Source organism: Eleginops maclovinus, chromosome 24 (assembly GCF_036324505.1).
Source record: "Eleginops maclovinus isolate JMC-PN-2008 ecotype Puerto Natales chromosome 24, JC_Emac_rtc_rv5, whole genome shotgun sequence".
Taxonomy (NCBI): Eukaryota; Metazoa; Chordata; class Actinopteri; order Perciformes; family Eleginopidae; genus Eleginops; species Eleginops maclovinus.
In genome coordinates, this window is record NC_086372.1 from 3,036,848 (window position 1) to 3,054,554 (window position 17,707).

A 17,707-nucleotide genomic window follows, 5' to 3' on the forward strand; every position below is an offset into this window, starting at 1 on the left:
GTCGAGCTTCAAGCACAATGCCCCTAAATTAAAAGACAGATGGTCAGCAGGTAGGAAGGGACCATACAGCGCCCGATGTTCTGACTTCAGAAAGAAACACCCTTGAGGTACCAGGTTTTTGCAGTTTTTAAGTCCTTCTAGGGACTAGTCTTGTCATCTCAAACCTCAAGAGCCAAATCCTGCACATCCCACTGTATCCTGTGTACCTGTACTTCCTGAGGCTTTGTTCCCTCTGTATCCTCAGTACAAACAGTGGACAGACAGGCTGACCTGATAAAGAGGGCAGAGATGTGAATAAAAGCACCACAGCACTAGACTTTATGGATTACTGACGCTTACTAAGGCCAGCTGGCAGGGGCATTATCTTGGTCAGTCTGCTTAATTGAATGAGAGTCAGCAGGACTGGGGCGACTCGAGTGAAAGTCATTGGCTTGACCTCTGAATACCACGTATGTAACCCATTAGCCTGGTATCTGAGCACTGCAGTTTATCTCAGCTGCTTGTATTTGCTCAGCAGAGACGATAAGCTACCTGCTTTCCATTGGTCCTGAGCCTTGTGACAACGTTTGCTGTGGCATCAGCCAGGTGTTGCCAGCAGAAATAATGAAGAGACACTAATGACTGTGACAGACAGGCACAGGAGCTGGGTACCTGAGTGGCTGCATTTCCATTTATTACCATTTCATGCTGGAAAACCCGCACTTCTATGGTCATTTGCATTGCCAAGAGTAACAAGTGGTCAATGTTTTTCAAGGCTGTGCAGAGAGGGCCTCATTGTTCAAGCAAAATAGGAAAATGTTCAACTTCCAGTGAGTAATGGAAAACGAGTGAGGCTCACAGTAAAGGTTTTATCAAAATGTGCCTAACCTAGCTTTCAGGGTGACATCACCAGCTTGCACAAATGTTCCCTTGCAGCCTCCTGGGAGGATCAGAGCAGGGCCATACCATGCAGCCTAATTCCTGTTTAATACTACAGACGTTATGACGCTTATGAAATTGTCTTTGGCATAAGCTACGGCTCCTTGAGTGTAATATCATCAAGTGCCATTAGCGATAAGGATGCGTGAGTGAGCTCAGAGGAGGCTATACCAGACCTAAGCTATACGGTTTGAAAGGCAACACAAGGAGCATTTTCACACAGTCAGCAGAAAGGTGTGTCCTATATCATAATAGCCTTAGGTCAACCACAGTGACCGGAGAGGCTGCGCTCATTATGTGGGAATCTTTCCTGTCCTTATTTCGTCACACAAACATGTTACTCTTTCCATCTTTTCTACGTGTTTCTGACAAAGAGAGTGGCGTGGATTTCCCCTGCACTCTGTAAATGGACTTGTTTACTGTGTAAGTGTGCTTGTCTACTCAATGCTTAGCCACAGGACTCAGGCAAGTCATCAGGTAATTACAGTATAGTTGGCAGCCAGAGGTGAAAAGCGCCAATCTGATAAACATGATGATTAACAGCATGCCCTAGATCTAAGGTGAAAATTGTAGAAGCACTACATCAACAGAGGCTGTATTTTGATAACTTCCACTGAAATATTAAAGTAGAATCACAGGGGGAACATACTACGTGAGATTAAAATGATCCTACTTTTGAATAAGAGGTGAAACACGTGAATTGTTGACATCTTAAGCCATTAAATTACAGTCCTTGAAAACACAAGAGCTGGATGATTCAGCACACTCACCCTCGTGCCACAGAGCAATCACACTCCCTCTTTCATGCAGAAGATGTCTGAGAAAACCTAGCGACCACTAAATCCTTTTAATACCATCTCGAGGTACAATTTGCATGAGAGTCGACTCAGGGAAATGGGGATTTCTGTCTGACGGGGTCGTGCTGTAAAGGGCTCGGTACTTGTCTGAGACTTATCCCGTTCTTTTCTCAACAGGAAGGGCTGAACTGATGTTCCATTTTAGAAAACACCCACTTCCCCTTGATTCACGGCCAGATGTATGACACCACCCTGGCCTTTTCCATGCAGGCGCTGATGTCCACTTTACTGCTTCAGGCCCAGCGTCTAGCGCAAAGTTAAATCTGGATAGACAGCGGAAAGCCAGGGACACGTCAACCATGCCGCATCCAACTCGAAAGGTTAATGATGATGTGGGTCATATTAGGACTGTGAACTTCCAGCGCAGCAACTACGACTGTCCAGACAAGAGTGTGTAACCCTGTTCTGAACACACAATCCCTGCCGTTGTTGTTCGGAAAATTTGTTACAAGGAGAAACTTTGTAGGCAAGTAGTGAAAGAGCAGATGCTACACAAGACAAGTTTTCTTCTCGAGAGAGTGAAGAATATGAAGCCCATGTGGCAAAAAAAAAGAGCTTCTGACATTTGCACTGAGGACGGGGCGCTGCTGTGATAATGCCTCTCCCCCAGGAGTCCTGTGAGAAAGTCCATTACAGTGCTGGAACCTGCAATAAGGGTAGCTACTGCGTGGCTGCAAGTCCTCCTGTGCATTAACCCCACACACACACACACACACACACACACACACACACACACACACACACACACACACACACACACACACACACACACACACACACACACACACACACACACACACACACACACACACACACACACACTATACATTTTCTGCCCCTTTCTTTCCTCAGTTGCCTCACACTCTCACAGATAAAACATTCCCTCTCCTCCCTCCCCACCCAGACTGGTATGCAGCACACTGCAGCAAAACTCTTTGAGAAAAAACAGAAAAAGCCAGCCTGTATGACCGTTCCTCCCCACCTGGTTTCACTGGGTCCCGCTGTGAGTCTCTGTCTGTCTGCTGTCCCGAACACAGGAGGCACCCGGTGCTTCTGTGACACGGAGCTACAGTGCAGCGTTCCCTTCAGCGCCTGCGACTGGAGTTAATGACCATGTGAACTGTTGTCATTCCTCGCGAGCTGCCGAGTGCTGCAGCCAGAGGTCCATGCCTAGACAGGGATTTTCTCTCGATGTCTCTCTCTCCCTCTCCCTTTCTGTGAGCAAGCAAGCGAGCGAGGCAGGCAGGCAGGCAGGAAGCAGAAGAGTGTCTACTCCAACTATCTGGCTAAAACACTTCCAGCCACCCCCCCACACCCCTAAAGCCAGCCCCTTCCTTCCCACCAGCCTGTAGCAAGGCCCTGCCCCTTAACAGATCCAGCCAATAGAAACACAGCCCCCCTGTATCACAGCTTTCTGATTGGTGCAGAGGAGTCCAAGTGAAAACTGTGCTTACAGTAACAATCTCTAAATGCTCAATTTAAAACGGTATTTCCCCAATTTCATGCTCAACTTATTATTTTCCATCCTTCTCCAGCTGATTTTATTTAGAATCTGCACCCCAGGAATTGTTTTTCTGATAGAAAACAAAGACTGTGCTTGTTTCAGAAGGCTGCAGTACGAGTAAGCAATAATCAAAGAGTTGCTGCAGTGGCATGCTGAACATCAGCCATGTCCTTGTCTATGTTCTATCATCCCATTTAACACCATCCCCCCAGGAAACAGGAGCACCACACCTCCTCCCCCCTCCCTCCTGACTCTCCTCTACCTCCCCTCACCATCCGTCCTCTAAACTCATCTACTCCAGACACTCCTCTCCTCCCCTCATCTCTTCTCCACCCCTCACCTGTGCATTTCTCTACTCCTCACAGATATCTTTCAAGTTCTTTTCCAATCACATTTTACTGGACTGGAAAATTGGACAGTTCTGTTATTGTTATTGCATCAGAATTTGAAAAAAAAGAAGAAGATTTGTAGGGGCTGGGAAGTGGGAGTCTTGGTCTGTCTCCTCCCCCACTCGTCCTCTGCCTGACGCCCAGCTGATGACATGCTGGTTGGCATCATATGAGCCGTGAAACCAGAACGTCACAGAACTGATGAGTCAGAGATCTAGCTTCATGACTTTTCGATCCAGATTCAATAGAACAGCTGTACCGTCTGTCCCTCCCTCCCTCCCTCCGCCTCTGTCTCGTACAAAGGTTGTGAATGACGCAGCAGCCTGGGTGTTTCGTTGACATCAATGAGGCTAAACATGCTTTACAGTCCCGTCATAAACAAACTGTTTGATTATGCTTTAATGGCAATAAATAATCTGATGCTCCGCAAGGAAATAGATTTGTCAAATGGTTTAGGGGATATGGGGGGGGATTAATATCTCCAGCATGATAGATTGTTTACCTCAGCAAATGAAAACTGACTTCACCCTAGTCATCAGAGCACCTGTAATGAAATAACACAGACAAGCGCTCTTCCATTATCCGAACAGGGAGGCGGGGGGCTGTCAGCCTTTGTCAAAAGCAAAAGTGTCACCTTACACCTTCCTGGAATGAAGTCTCACTACGCCAGGCAGCACATTAAAGGAGCAGCAATACAAAGCAACAACTTGGTATCAGGGTAACACTTGACAGTTATGAAAATGAGCTCATTATGTTAGCATTCATCCAGCGCAGCATCGGTTGGACAGGCAAGGCTTCTCGATCGGCTGCAACCGATTTCTCAATAGCCACATTACTGAATAACTGTCAATAAATGAATAACAAGCCTGCTTGTGCTGTGGAAAATTTCCTAACAGCAGACCTCAGATAGCCTACCTTCTAAATAGATTTGTCTGACAGGAAAACAAACAAAAGGCCGGCAGACAAACAAGCCGAGGCACTTCCTTTCCACATGGTACCCCTTCCCCGCTTATTATCCCTGTCCTGTTTGACCGCAAACGGCTTGGCTCCCTCACCCACAAGCAGATTTAGGAGCCCAAAGCGGCTTCATTTTCAAATACAATAGGAGTATTCCAGAACAATGGGTAATTACGGGCAAATGAAGATGGTTGAATCTGTTTGAAAATGCTCACCAGAACAGAATACTAAATTCTGTGGCACTACTGGATAGTTACACACGACAGAGGAAAAAAAAAAAAAGGAGGGCTCAGAAATAGGGCACCGAAGACAGATCAATGAAAAGGCAGCTGTCTTTTTCTATTATTAGCCGTAATCAAATATCAAGCGGCACAGAGTTGCGCTTCCTTCTTTCCGCTTGAAACCCATTCTGGAAAGTCTGTCACACAGGTCCACATGATGACAGAGAATAAACAGCAGCCTGATAGATATGTAGGTTAGTGGTCAACCAGTGTGTTTTGGAGCAGGTTCAAGGCTGTGCAAAGACACTGTGGACCAAAGATCAACCAGGAAGTACTGGATTATTGGCATTAAAATTCAAATTGGGTAGGTTAAAAAACGATAATCTGATGCTAATATGACCCTATAAAACATTATTGCCCTATTTTTAACACTCCTTATTATGCAAAGTACATTTTCTAACATTCGTAATGGGATCTGGATTGCTATGTCATACTCAAGTGTACAAATGCTGCTATGGCTTTAATGAAAACCATATATTCCACACAAATGGCAAGTCAAAGTTACATTGTTATCCTGATAGCTCATTTGCCTGCTGCCTGTCTGCACTGTGCTTCTGTTGGTGCAATTCTGAGATGTTTATTAGCATTTACAGGACCATCTACTGTACATGACCTAGCAGATAGTCCAATCACAATGTATTAACCTAGCACAGGTAGAAAGGCTCCTGCTTAGCCACCCCGCAGTAGATTAAATTGTGTCTCATTAGAACAGCTTTATTTTTTTTGTTGCACATGGCAATTAAATCCAACCATCCATTAATCAAGTGCCATTCTGAGTACACTGTAACATATGTGCACCTTAATGCATGATGACAACGCCATTGCTTTATAATGTTGATTGTGTCATCAATGCAATCAATAACGTGAAGGTGATGTATTGATTATTGTGCAGGATAATGCTAAAAGTCAATTCATATAATACATAAATATGAAAATAATAATAAAAAGACATGAGATGTGAGAGCTATCCAGCATCATGTCCTAGAAAACATTGCATATGCAGGAGAGACACACTGCGCATGCTGATTTTATCTTTGTTTTTATTCTGCTGCTTTCACTTGTTTTCATAAGCTATCTGTGCAATGATAAGGAGCTAGCATAGCAGTCCATACTTTAAGCGCATACTGTTTATGATACTTGGGTGGCCTCATTGCACCTATTTTAACCCCCTCTACTGTCCATAAGAGGCGTTACGTTCACCAAGTGTGTGCAGCAACACCAGAGGCAAATGATGCTATCTGCTAAGCTAACTACCTGCAGCTTACCTGATGACGAACCTGTCACATCCAGCTGCACTTCATCCGCTTCTCCAGGGCGCTATTTCGGTTGAAACGGGACCAACAGGATGGCAAAATGCGTCTTCGACTGAGATTTCTCCCAGCTGCAAACTTTTTTCGCTTTCGAAATAACGATGCAGGGTGTTTCAGTGAAAGGCAGAAGTATGCTCGCTACGCGCTAGCTCGCTAACTACTTTTAAGGCTAGGGTAGGAAGCAACAAGCGATTTTGACAGTTCGAGGAAATGTTCAATGTGCTTTGCTCCGGGGTTGATACTAAGGATACTAACCGTTATAACGCATTTATACTCAACTATGTAACACATTATATGCTGAAACATTACATTATATCGTGTGAACGTAGAAGATGCTGGTATATTTCGTTGAACTTGAACAGAGAAACCTACTTAATTTCGATAAACATCGCTATTACCACCCTACAGTTAAGTTGGTACAGTCCAAACGAACCAAGGGTAAAGGGAGGGGGCGCTTGTTACCTAGGAAACAACAGTGAATCTCCCTGGGGACAAAGATGTGTCCACTGATTTATGAACCAGTGACTGCCTGTCTGTCAACATATCCTGCCATCGAGAAAATAAAAACATTAAACACATTTGACAAGCCTTGTTGCAATCTCATCTAAAGGACTATTCATTCTTATACACATTCACACTTTGACTTGATATATGTACAGCAATCTCGTCTGAGACATGATAACCTGATGAATAATTCACATGTTTCATTATTTTAATAAATCCAGATTCATTTGATTACATTCATTTCCCGAATATACATCTTTAATACATATGTTGTATATTGTACTCATCATAATAAAGGCACACAATCACTATTACTATGTCAGGACCAAAGCAAAAACACCAGAAAGTACATTTAATTAGATTTTTCAGCTGATTAAGACTCTAAATCAGCACGTCGTCACCACTCGATGCTGTGCAGATTAGCATGCACATCCCAGGCATTTTGCAGCCTAATTGCATGCAGCTGGCTGGATTTAGCCGTCTGTGACACACAGGGACCCGTTGTCAGCAAGAAGAGCATCGAGTCAACAAGGAGCAAGTCACAAATATCCTCGGAATGAGCAGAGAGGCACAAATTTAGCCCCACTGACTGCTGCCCACGCCATGTGCAGCCTATTGAGCACATGAACAATGAACATAGCCATCACAGACTGCTCTGTCAGGGCCAAGGTCTGCTTTAAGGCTGCTGGGGATGAAGGCATCACACTTTTGTCAGGACATTCACGGTGTCAGAGATCAAGATTTTATTAGTCGGCAATGGTTTGATGTCATATTTCATGCAGGAAACAACACTTGTTTGAAGCACAGACATTCATGTGGTCAATTTTATATCAATCATGTTGAAACACAATCAATCTAGGGTCAGAAGGATGATGTCAACATGTGTAACTGCCTTATATCAGACCATAATTCATCACTTGACACATCATTCGTATATGTGACACATTACCTCAGGGAGCGGTGCAAAAATGGTCAAGAAAAGCAGAAAAATGTCATTATTCTTGTTTTTTTATCCTTCCACAGGGTTTTTAAGTTCTCCATCCAAATAAAGCAAGTGAAAAAAGCAAAATATAACACATCCACAGTGCCACCATGGAAAAAAACTGTATTTTTCAAGACGTAAGTGATCATGAAAAACTGCTCACATAGGTCAGGCTCTTCCCCCAAGGCCTCATGTATTGATCTCAATGCAGAGGAGGCATTTGTAAAAACGCTGCTGCCGGCATACTTCTTTAAAAGTCCCTGAACGCCCACACACTTGCAAACAAATGCACACTCTGCTGCTCACACGAATACATGCTGTAGAAAAAATGTCAATTTAACAAGACTTTTTCTTTATTTTGACTTGCAATGTAGTTTGAAGTTGTTGCATTGATGTAGGCGGAGGGTTGAAACATTTGTGTCATTTCTGCCTGACTGTTTTTATACGAGACAAAGGAATTTAAGAGAAGGATTGTGTTTCTGAGTGGTAACAGCACACTTATTTTGGGCTTAATTTGTAAAAAGTTTATCTGGAAACAGTTTGCATAATTTTAAAAGTCACATTTAAGGATTCACACACGAGCAAAAGAAAAGGAACCGAAGCAGATGCCTGTATGTGTGTGTTGCGCTCATTAATTGGTTTTGGCTCCACATTTGTTGCAGTTGCAGTCTGTAGAGTGGACCTCAGGATCAAATGAGGGGGCGTCAGGTGGGAAAAAAACAACCGCAGTATCTACAGAACACCGTTGTTAGTTCCCCTTAAACACAGAATGAAGAGATCACGGAGGAAAACACAGAAGGCAGTAAACACTGTCAGGCAAATATGTGAAGACACACACACTCAGGCCAAAGCTCTGACTTTGAGGTCCTTTTGCACACACACCCACACACACCTACACACAGTGGGCAAAGCTCTCCCGTCAAGGACAGTACTGATCTTGGAAAACCAAAAAAGCACACACCTGATTATGAAAGCTTTTAACCCAAATGCTTAATGCAGCCAGGTCTAATGGAAAGAGCTTATGGCTGGCACAAAGCAGGTAGACAGTGTATGTTTTTGTGCACGTACTTTAGTCAATTTGATAGATTGTAGGCAGATCACACGGGCATTTGACTCCCTGTATGACTTTGATGAGCATTTTAATAATCACAAGGCCTAAGTAATAATGGATTGAAGATGGTCCCACTGTCATTAAACAAACTGATCCCAAAATGCACGTACACTGCACCGGGAGAGCTTATTCACACAACGAGAGAATCCATTTTGAGGCAGACTCATTTGTCCACCGAGAAAACAGTAGTTATGCATCACCATAATTCATCTGCCGTGCCATTTGTTCATATTGCTTCCTCTGTTCCTGCAGGAATTCCATTTCAGCAAAACGGAGGAGACTGTAGAATCCACACTGAATCATCCGTGAGTTAATTTACAATCATGGAAAAATAGCAACCCCAAGGTGGAAATACATTATTGCATTAGGATTGTACTCAAAGAAACAGTATATCAGTATTATCAGATTGTGAAATGTGCTTCAAGTAGTGGAACAAGCTAGTAAGTGAGCTTCGAGGTAAAGTAATAGTGTTACAATTTGGGAAATATGGCCTGTTAGCTTAGCCTAGCAATAAGTCAGTAAAAAGTGGGAAACCTGTGACCAAAGGTAGTAGAAGCTCACATTGAATTTGATTTGTTAAATCCTGTAAATTATACAAATATTCTATAACTATTATAGACATTTAATGGATATTTCCTGGTCAAGCACAGCGACTTTCCCGGCAAGAGAAGACAATGAAGACTCATACTGTAATTTGACACTACTGGTAGTAATTTCATCCATTGTCAAAATAGAGATATTGATTAGTGCGTCCTTCGTACTTCCACCATTGGTTTTCTGAATTCTAAATGGACTGAACTAACGGTGGCTAATATTTGAAACCCTGGCACCTAGATCCATAAAATATGCTGATGATAGATGTTCCATTTGTTTGTGCTCATTACCAAAATACAGTGTGGAAAAAACATGCATTACTCAATGTCTCAGAAAAATGTGTTCCACTCTGAGAAAGCAGACTTTTTTTTATCAACCAAGGAACCAAGTTTTGATAGTGTGCCATCGCTGCTTTTAGAAAAATGTCAGAGTTTAAGGAAAATATGAAACTATGTCATTATGATTCAGTGTAACCGAATTAGCCTTTTTTACTGCCCAATGTTTTAAAGGGGCCCTATTTATTTTAAAAATCTTGTCCCATTGCAGAGTCAATACAATTATGAATGATGGTATTTGACGAGAGAAGACCGATATGCCGTAATTGTGAGAGATTTCAAAAATGTCCTATTACCATGACAACTCAGCTATTGTCTTGTCAAGGTTGCAGTGTGAGGAGTTGAGCTGCAACCAATCGAGACACTCGCTGTGGTTCTCCATCAGGAATGATTGCAATAAATCTCTATTTTCTACAACCCATTATTCGCCACTAAAATTGAATTGTTCCCTGAAATTGCACGACCAAAAATCAATGTCATCAGCTCCTGCGCTCTACAGTCCAAAGTGCTTCCAAATACAGTAGAGGTGTTTATATTATTCATGAGCTCCAGGTTCACACAAGGCCAGCAGCTCGGCCCAGACTCCTTAATGGTTGCACCGCCCTTCATCACGGCGAAACCCGCCCTGTGATCCATGCTTGGCAGTCACTTAGCCCAGAGGATTGAGACTGCTTTGAAATATTCAATAATGCATTAAGGATCAGAGAGTAGTGAGCTAATTATGTCCACACACACACACACACACACATGAACACTGAGTGAAGTTGGAGGTAGCAATTAAGTATTTTGCACGCTGACAAGCTGTAATGAAGTTTTCCTGAATGCTTGATTTTCCTGCCTCTCGTAGGCTACACCAGCATTTTCTTTACTGTTACTCCTAACATCTTTGACACTGCGGTGTGTACGCATACCCCTCAGTGTACCAGACAATAATAACCTATCTCAAGGCGACCCATCAGCTTGAAATATTGATGCTTTTGCTGCAAGGCTGCAGGCCTCAGCAGCAGGTTACAAGGACACTTGCAATGTCTCATAGAATATCAGGCCACTCCCTCCATTAGCAATGACATGCTGAACCAACTATGGACATCTGACACATACTTACCCAAACCTATCAATAGCTTACACAACACCTTTCAGTGTGACACTTTAAATCCACTCTCTATGATACTTTCAATTTGTTTGTATTGCAATACTTAGTCATTTCCAAGTTAAAATGCGGTTTTACAGTTTTTCTCCATTGTGTACATACACAAATATTGTACTACACAGTGTTGTAAACTTAAAGTTCATGTAAAACAAAACTCCAGACAGCTCTAAGCTCAAATAGATTTGTTTGATTTAAATCTACCAGGACTGAAACCCTTAATTGCCTTTGCAAAGATTGATGTAAAAAGTTGAAACAGAAACCGTTCTCACTTGAAATGCCACCAGGGCTTATTTTTGTTCTATTCACACTCTTTATTTGTTTTAGAAGAAAATGCCCTTTGCTTCACCGTAAATACTGAAATGATAAAGAGCCTAAACACTGATTTTAACTTAGGGCCCTTCAATTCAAAGGGGCTACAAAATGAGGTATGATTTGAGGTGTTGTGAATCATAAGTTCGCTAAGATTTGTTAAGAGTATGACTCATATCTTTTCAACAATGGTGCAGATATCAATAACATGAAACCATGACAAATAAGCACTCAGGGATTATAGGAACACACACACACACACACACACACACACACACACACACACACACACACACACACACACACACACACACACACACACTTATTTCCTCTACTCTGTCTTCCGCACTCCATCCTGCTCAGTTGATCAAACATCCATTCTTCTGCTAAATGAATCGCACACGCCATATTCTCCCTGTAATCATCGATTTCTAAGTGGCCCTGCAAGCATCATCAGTCAGAGGGTGCTTCAAGTACAGCAATTATTATATTACTGTAACCATGGTGATTTATTTGCTGTGTGATTTTCCAGTGGAAATGTATTTATGGATGAGAGTGGGCGACAGATCAGCAAGTGTGTGTGTGTGTGTGTGTTGTGCCAGAGGAGTGTGCCAGGGGCTAGATCAAAACACACATGAGCCTTGACCTCTGAGCTACGCAAAGTTCAGAATATACAATGTGATGTATAATATTGTTGCTTTTTCCAGATGCTTAACAGGGACGTTCTGGTTATAAACGAGATTCAGACAAAGATTTTATCGGCAGATACTAAATAATGACATATTTATTCCACTAAACTCATTTTTATAGTGTTAAATGTTCCGTATCTTAGTAAGAGATTAAAGTCTATTGACCTTTATGAAGTGATTGTACCTGCTTGTTATCTACATGCTTTATTACACTCATTACAAGTCGGTTAAATTAAATCTTATGTATTGCCATGTAGTCCAAAAGCTGTCATGCGTTTGAGCTCTCCAACTCCAATAATGTACTGACCGCTCCATCTAGTGGTCATTTCCGGTAGTGACACGCCTGACAAATGCACATGTCACTGAACTTCTGTACTACTACATTCAGCAATTTTATCCCAGAAATTAAAGCCCTTACATTCAGACAAACAACACATACAGTCCTTATGGTCAGGGGTCATTCAAGGGGTCCTCCAGGGATTTTGTAAAGCACTTCCATTAAATCGGGAGACTTATTAGAGGCATAATGAAGAAAGAAAGGTCAAAACTGAAGATATCCAGAGTTTTAGTGTCTGACATTACGCAAATTATAGCACTGGATCCAGTTTCAAGTACTTTTTCCATTTTCAACTGCAGCTCATCCCACTGATTGCCACTACTCCCCTGCACCGGTGTCAAATCCCGGTTCTCATCTCCAGTCTTCGCAGTTTGACGTTAAACCTGCAGTGGTGAAAACGTCCAGGCCTACTTTGATCGCTTCTTGTTAGTTTTTTTCCAAGTGTTTTTTTGCCAAACTAACCTTGTGCTATTTTTAATGAACCTTGGCTATCACAGCCCCTGGGAGTTTTGAGTGTCATCACTCCAGCCATATCACAATGTGTCCTACCACTGACTGCCACAGGAGTGCAGCAAAGCAAAGAGGAACACTCCCATCTCTCACCATCCTTGCAAAAAATCCCATTTACTGACACATTTATGCAGTAAACAATTGAGATTTTTAACATTATGAGCCATCTATGTGCATGGATGGGGACAGGGAAAAATAAGATCATTTCTTTCATACTTCTTGCATGAGGCCTTTCTTATAAAAATGCTTAGAGGTTAGAATATGTTGGGGAAAATGTCTGTTTTTTGTGACCTTAACAAACAAATAAAGATGTTGTAGATCCTACAAAAGAACAAACATTAAGGCACAGATATCTTTTTTCATTTTCCATCTGCTAAGCAAGGAGTTTTCCATTTGAGTCTCTAGATGCTTTTTTAATGTCTCTTATGTCAACACAATGGTCGAATAAATGAAGACATTTTGATAAAGTATAAGTAGCACCACTTAAATACAAAAATACTTTGTACAAGTAAAAGTTCCTGCATTCAAGAGCAGTATAAAAAGAGGTATTCAATGGAAATACTCAAGTTGATTAAAGAGCAGATTCATTCTGTGGGACTAATACAGGATTTCTGATAATACATTTCTGCATAGCCATTAAAATACTTTGTCTGTGTTTGATTGAGCATGCCTGAGAAGCCATGCGTCTGCCCCTTTCTGCTGGCTGCAGGTGGCAATGTTGCTCTGCTAGAAACACACTGTTCTGCCTCCCTTTTTATGAGCTTTTCTGGTTTCTTTTGTTCTTCTGATAAATGGAAAAACCTGTTGATTAGAGACTTTCTGAGGTGCACCATCAAAGACTAACAGTGATTACTTCTGACATATTGGTCTAGAAATGATGTCAGTTAAATTGCAGCTATTAACCAACAAAGGTGGGACATTAGAAATGTGCTACATAAATGTATTATTTTGCAGTATTTATAAGCCACCCATAACCTTGTTACTGTGTTTATATATGAAACATAATAAATCAAATACTTGATATTGGGCTAGAGACAAAACCAGTGCCTTGTGTTCACAGCAGCTACAGGTGTCACAGCAGATACATGGGTGTGATATAGCAAGGCAATAGTGTGGAAACCAGTAAGGGTAAATATATCTCTCAAACAGGTTTTAAAGGCTGACAACTTGGAGGGGAAAAACTCCTCCTAACCTGGAAATGTTCTCCGGATTTATCGGCGGCTGAAAGATATAAACCCAGCTCTGAAAGATAAGCAGGAAAAGGGATCATGTATGGACTGTGTGGCGGGAACATATAGGTCTCACGCACATGGAGGGAAACGGCTCTCCGGGGATTGAAAACCAGAAGGATGGATTGGAGAGAAAAACAGGATTCTCTCTCTGTATGAGGCAAAAGCAAACCAAAATAGAGGTGCTGACAGCTTCCTCCATCCAGACCCGGTGGGAGCGCTTATCCAGTTTTGCTCTACGAGATAAGGGGGGGATTTATTTATTCAGGTTGATAGCTCTGGCACACTTTGAATGACAAAGGAGTGTGTTTGTGTGCCGTGTGTTCATCCCCTTTCAGCGTGCCAATCAGGATTAAAGGTCGTGCTATGTAGGACAAATATGTGTATATTAGAAACCACAAATGAGAGTTCTTCTCATCCCTTTATTGTGTGCGGCCTCTACCTGAGAGCTAGGATCAAACATCAGCACGTTCCCATTAAAGGACGTGAAAAACACCCAAAGATAGAAAAGGTCCACGAATATTTTCATCCATTGTGTAAAAAGAAAAACCCCACATCTAAAGCAGGGATAAACGGAAGCAGGCCTTTTGTTGTGGTTATCCTCCTGGTGGTTGAAAGGAAGGTGTTGGGTTGACTATGGGATGGATCTTATGTTATTTCCGTAAGAAAAGACATCTGTTCTGCAGTAAATCACATCCGTGTTAACTTCCATGGTGCAGATGCTTCCCAGCATGGTGATTTATTTTCCCGTACGCAGGGCGTTTGGGCCGCTGAGGTTCTGCAGCCTGCTGTTGGCACAGCTGATGAGGAGCCATGGGAACGCAGGCCTCTGAGAAATACTTTGTTTTCATTTTGGGAGCTGTTGCCTTTGGCTCACGGGGCCATCTACATACGGTTAAGAGGAATGCTGTTTTGGAACAACATGACTTGGATAAAAAGGAACTGCAACTTTAGGAAAAAAGTTCAGTGAATTAATTCTTCCTGAGCTTTCTCTAATTTGCATCTCTTAGAGGTCGTCCAGAGGTAGATCGTTGGCATGCTAAGATCTGAAGGCAGGCCGCACGAAGGGCTGGAGGATAAGTCTTGAATTAGTATCACAACAATAAAGCTGGCCTCCAATTTTATTCATAAAGGTCGCTCTACTTGTAACAGTTACACATTGTCTTAAAGAAGTTCATAGAAGGTGAACAACTGGACCTTCAGGTGATACTTGTTATCAAGCTACTAGACTGAGCTTCCATGTGCATGCTATGGGTTGCATTATGGGACTCGTATGCTGGAGACCGATCCAAGCTAGGGGCTCAATGTCAGAATGTCTACCTTTGTTGTGCAGATTTTGACTCTCTTCTGCGTGTCAAACTAATTGTGGAAGTGTAATACTTGCAAGAAACACTGGTAAAACAATCCAAATCACAAGTAAACTAATAATCGTAACTCAAGGTACAAAAACTGCTGATGAAAACTGTAAAAGGGAGTTGAAAGCTCAAGAAAAAGCTAGTACATGGACATTGAGCCTAATCAAAACATCAGTATTATAAGTTTCTTAATGCTAAAAATGAATTATGGTGTCATACCAACATGGTATATTGGTGACACAGCATGCACGTTATCTACACTCTGTTATGATTTGGATAAACTAAACAATCTTGTACTTGAAATCTTAAAAAAGTACGCTGGGAACCGAACAAAGACCTGAATGTGGGCTCTATAGGGGGCCACATGGGACCCTTAGAACTTACATGAAAAACAAACCGCACAATAGCAAGGACTGGAAAACAGTGGAGATCAGAGGGAGTGTGGCAGCCCCCATCAGGGATGTTGTGGGGGGGGGGTTAAGGTGTGGCACTGCAGGTCAAGCCACCCCCGCTTTCCTCTGTTCTCCTCTGGGAGGGACCCCAGAGTCTGTTACAACAGGAAGAGACTGAAGGTCAATGCACAGATCTATTGTCTTCCTGCCTGTGTGACAGACGCCTGTCTATCTCCACAACGAACGGGGGGGTGGGGTGGGGGGACTGGAATACATGTGCTAAAGGTGATTAAACATGTAGACAGACAGAGGACGGATCAGTAGTTCAACAGGCAGGAACTTATTTGATAAAAAGCCAGCAGACAGATGTACGACTACAGTACTCGCCAACTCTTTTGTCTATCATGCGGCCCCCATGAAGCCCTCAGCAACTTCAAGGCACTTCCTCCCTGAGAAAGACACACGTGTCCTCCTCGATAAGATGAAAGTCAGAAAGACACGGCGAAGCCTCTTTTAGCTTCTGCAGCCAAACAATTCAAACGTCTATTTTAGCAGATAAGGTGGCGCAGACAGATCGCCCCACCCCTGGAACCTCAGGGACACACACTCGTCCCTTTGTGCCCCGATAAAGGAGCGCGGTGGATGCATGTAATCAGCATATTATTGATAGTCTTAATGAGAAAGGCTCTGAGTCACTGAAGCCATTAGTCGGGATAAAAGAGGCTTAATTGTTTTGTGTGTGCGTGTTTTTACGGCGTGCACACGTGCCTGGGCGCAGACCGAGCTAATTAAATCCATTTCCTTCGTTAGCAACTTTTTTCCCTCTTAATTAAGAGGGTTAATTATGGGCCTGGACAGAGGTCGCGTGCACGCATGTGTGCACGTGTGTTCCCCAGAGCCAGATGTAATATTATCAGAGGAGTAAAACATCACAATGAGCATTCATGGCTGGTATTAAACAGCCCTTGATATGTATTTAAATTCAAAGGAGGAGTGAATAATTAAAGCCAGTTAGTAAATTGGAGAGTTATTAGTCTTTAAAAGGTTTAGAGTATTAACACAGCAGCATCTCTTTGATAATGGAGGACAGGCAGATGAATCGTCTCTCCAAAGTACAGTTTCCTTGTCTCGTGGAGAGATCTGCATGTTGTGGCTTCTTGTGAAAATCATCAACTAAGAAGTCTGGTGTTAACACCGACTTCTGTCATCACCAGCGGTGTGTGGGAGGAGGGGACGTCTGCAGAATACCAATGGCGTGGAACAGTATTCCCCAGCACGCTCCATCTCCAGCAATAATATCGTTATGGCTGCCAGACATGAGAGGACTCTCCCTGCCTGCCACTGGACACACACCATTACTTTTGATGGCGCATGTGTGTGTGTGCATGAGAGTAAAAGTGTGCGTGTGTGCCCTCAGGGTCACACATCCTGCCAGGGTAAAATGGCTGATTCAGGACTCTGCCATTTTGCTTGTCAGCTTGGGCCCGTGCCGCCATAACCGTTAGACATCTGTGGGTGGGCTCTGATGATGATGATGATGAGGAGGAGGAGAAGGATTCTCTGCGGCTATAACAGGACATTAACACCTTCTACACTCTGTTGACTCCTCTCAAAGCTGCAGGCAAGGATAACACACATCTGTCAGGATGTAAGGGAGAAAAGGCCCGCCAAAATTAAACATTGGGATTCTTGCATACATAAAAAAAAGTATTAAAGGAGCATTCCAGTAATTAGATATTGAACTTCCCCGAGTTGAAGGGCTCATAAGAGACAAATTAGAAAAGGAACAGTCAAAATCTGTGCCTCAAAGGCCAAGATATTCTGACTTTAGCCCTTCATTTGGATCATTCTTTAGCCTACATTTCCCATAATGCAACAAAAGCATTAAAGAGGCTCATTTTCAGCCTTAAGAAATACTACGCTGACACCAAATGTTAACTGTATGTCAACTAGCTCACTTCTTAGATGCTGATGAAGATCATGAGATGTAGTTG

At 42.6% G+C, this 17,707-nt stretch overlaps 1 protein-coding gene across 10 annotated transcripts in view; it reads right to left on the reverse strand.

Moving 5' to 3' along the window:
• mbnl2 (muscleblind-like splicing regulator 2) overlaps positions 1-6,395 on the reverse strand; it is a 41,905-nt gene extending 35,510 nt beyond the window's left edge. For 9 of the 10 annotated variants that reach the window (XM_063877613.1, XM_063877619.1, XM_063877620.1 and 6 more), the window contains exon 1: positions 2,758-3,057. The gene's annotated coding sequence lies outside the window, so the exon portion shown is untranslated. Of the gene's footprint in view, positions 1-2,757; positions 3,058-6,171 lie in introns of those variants that run through there. The other variant, XM_063877612.1, reaches the window with a different exon arrangement.
• Positions 6,396-17,707: the final 11,312 nt, after the last annotated feature.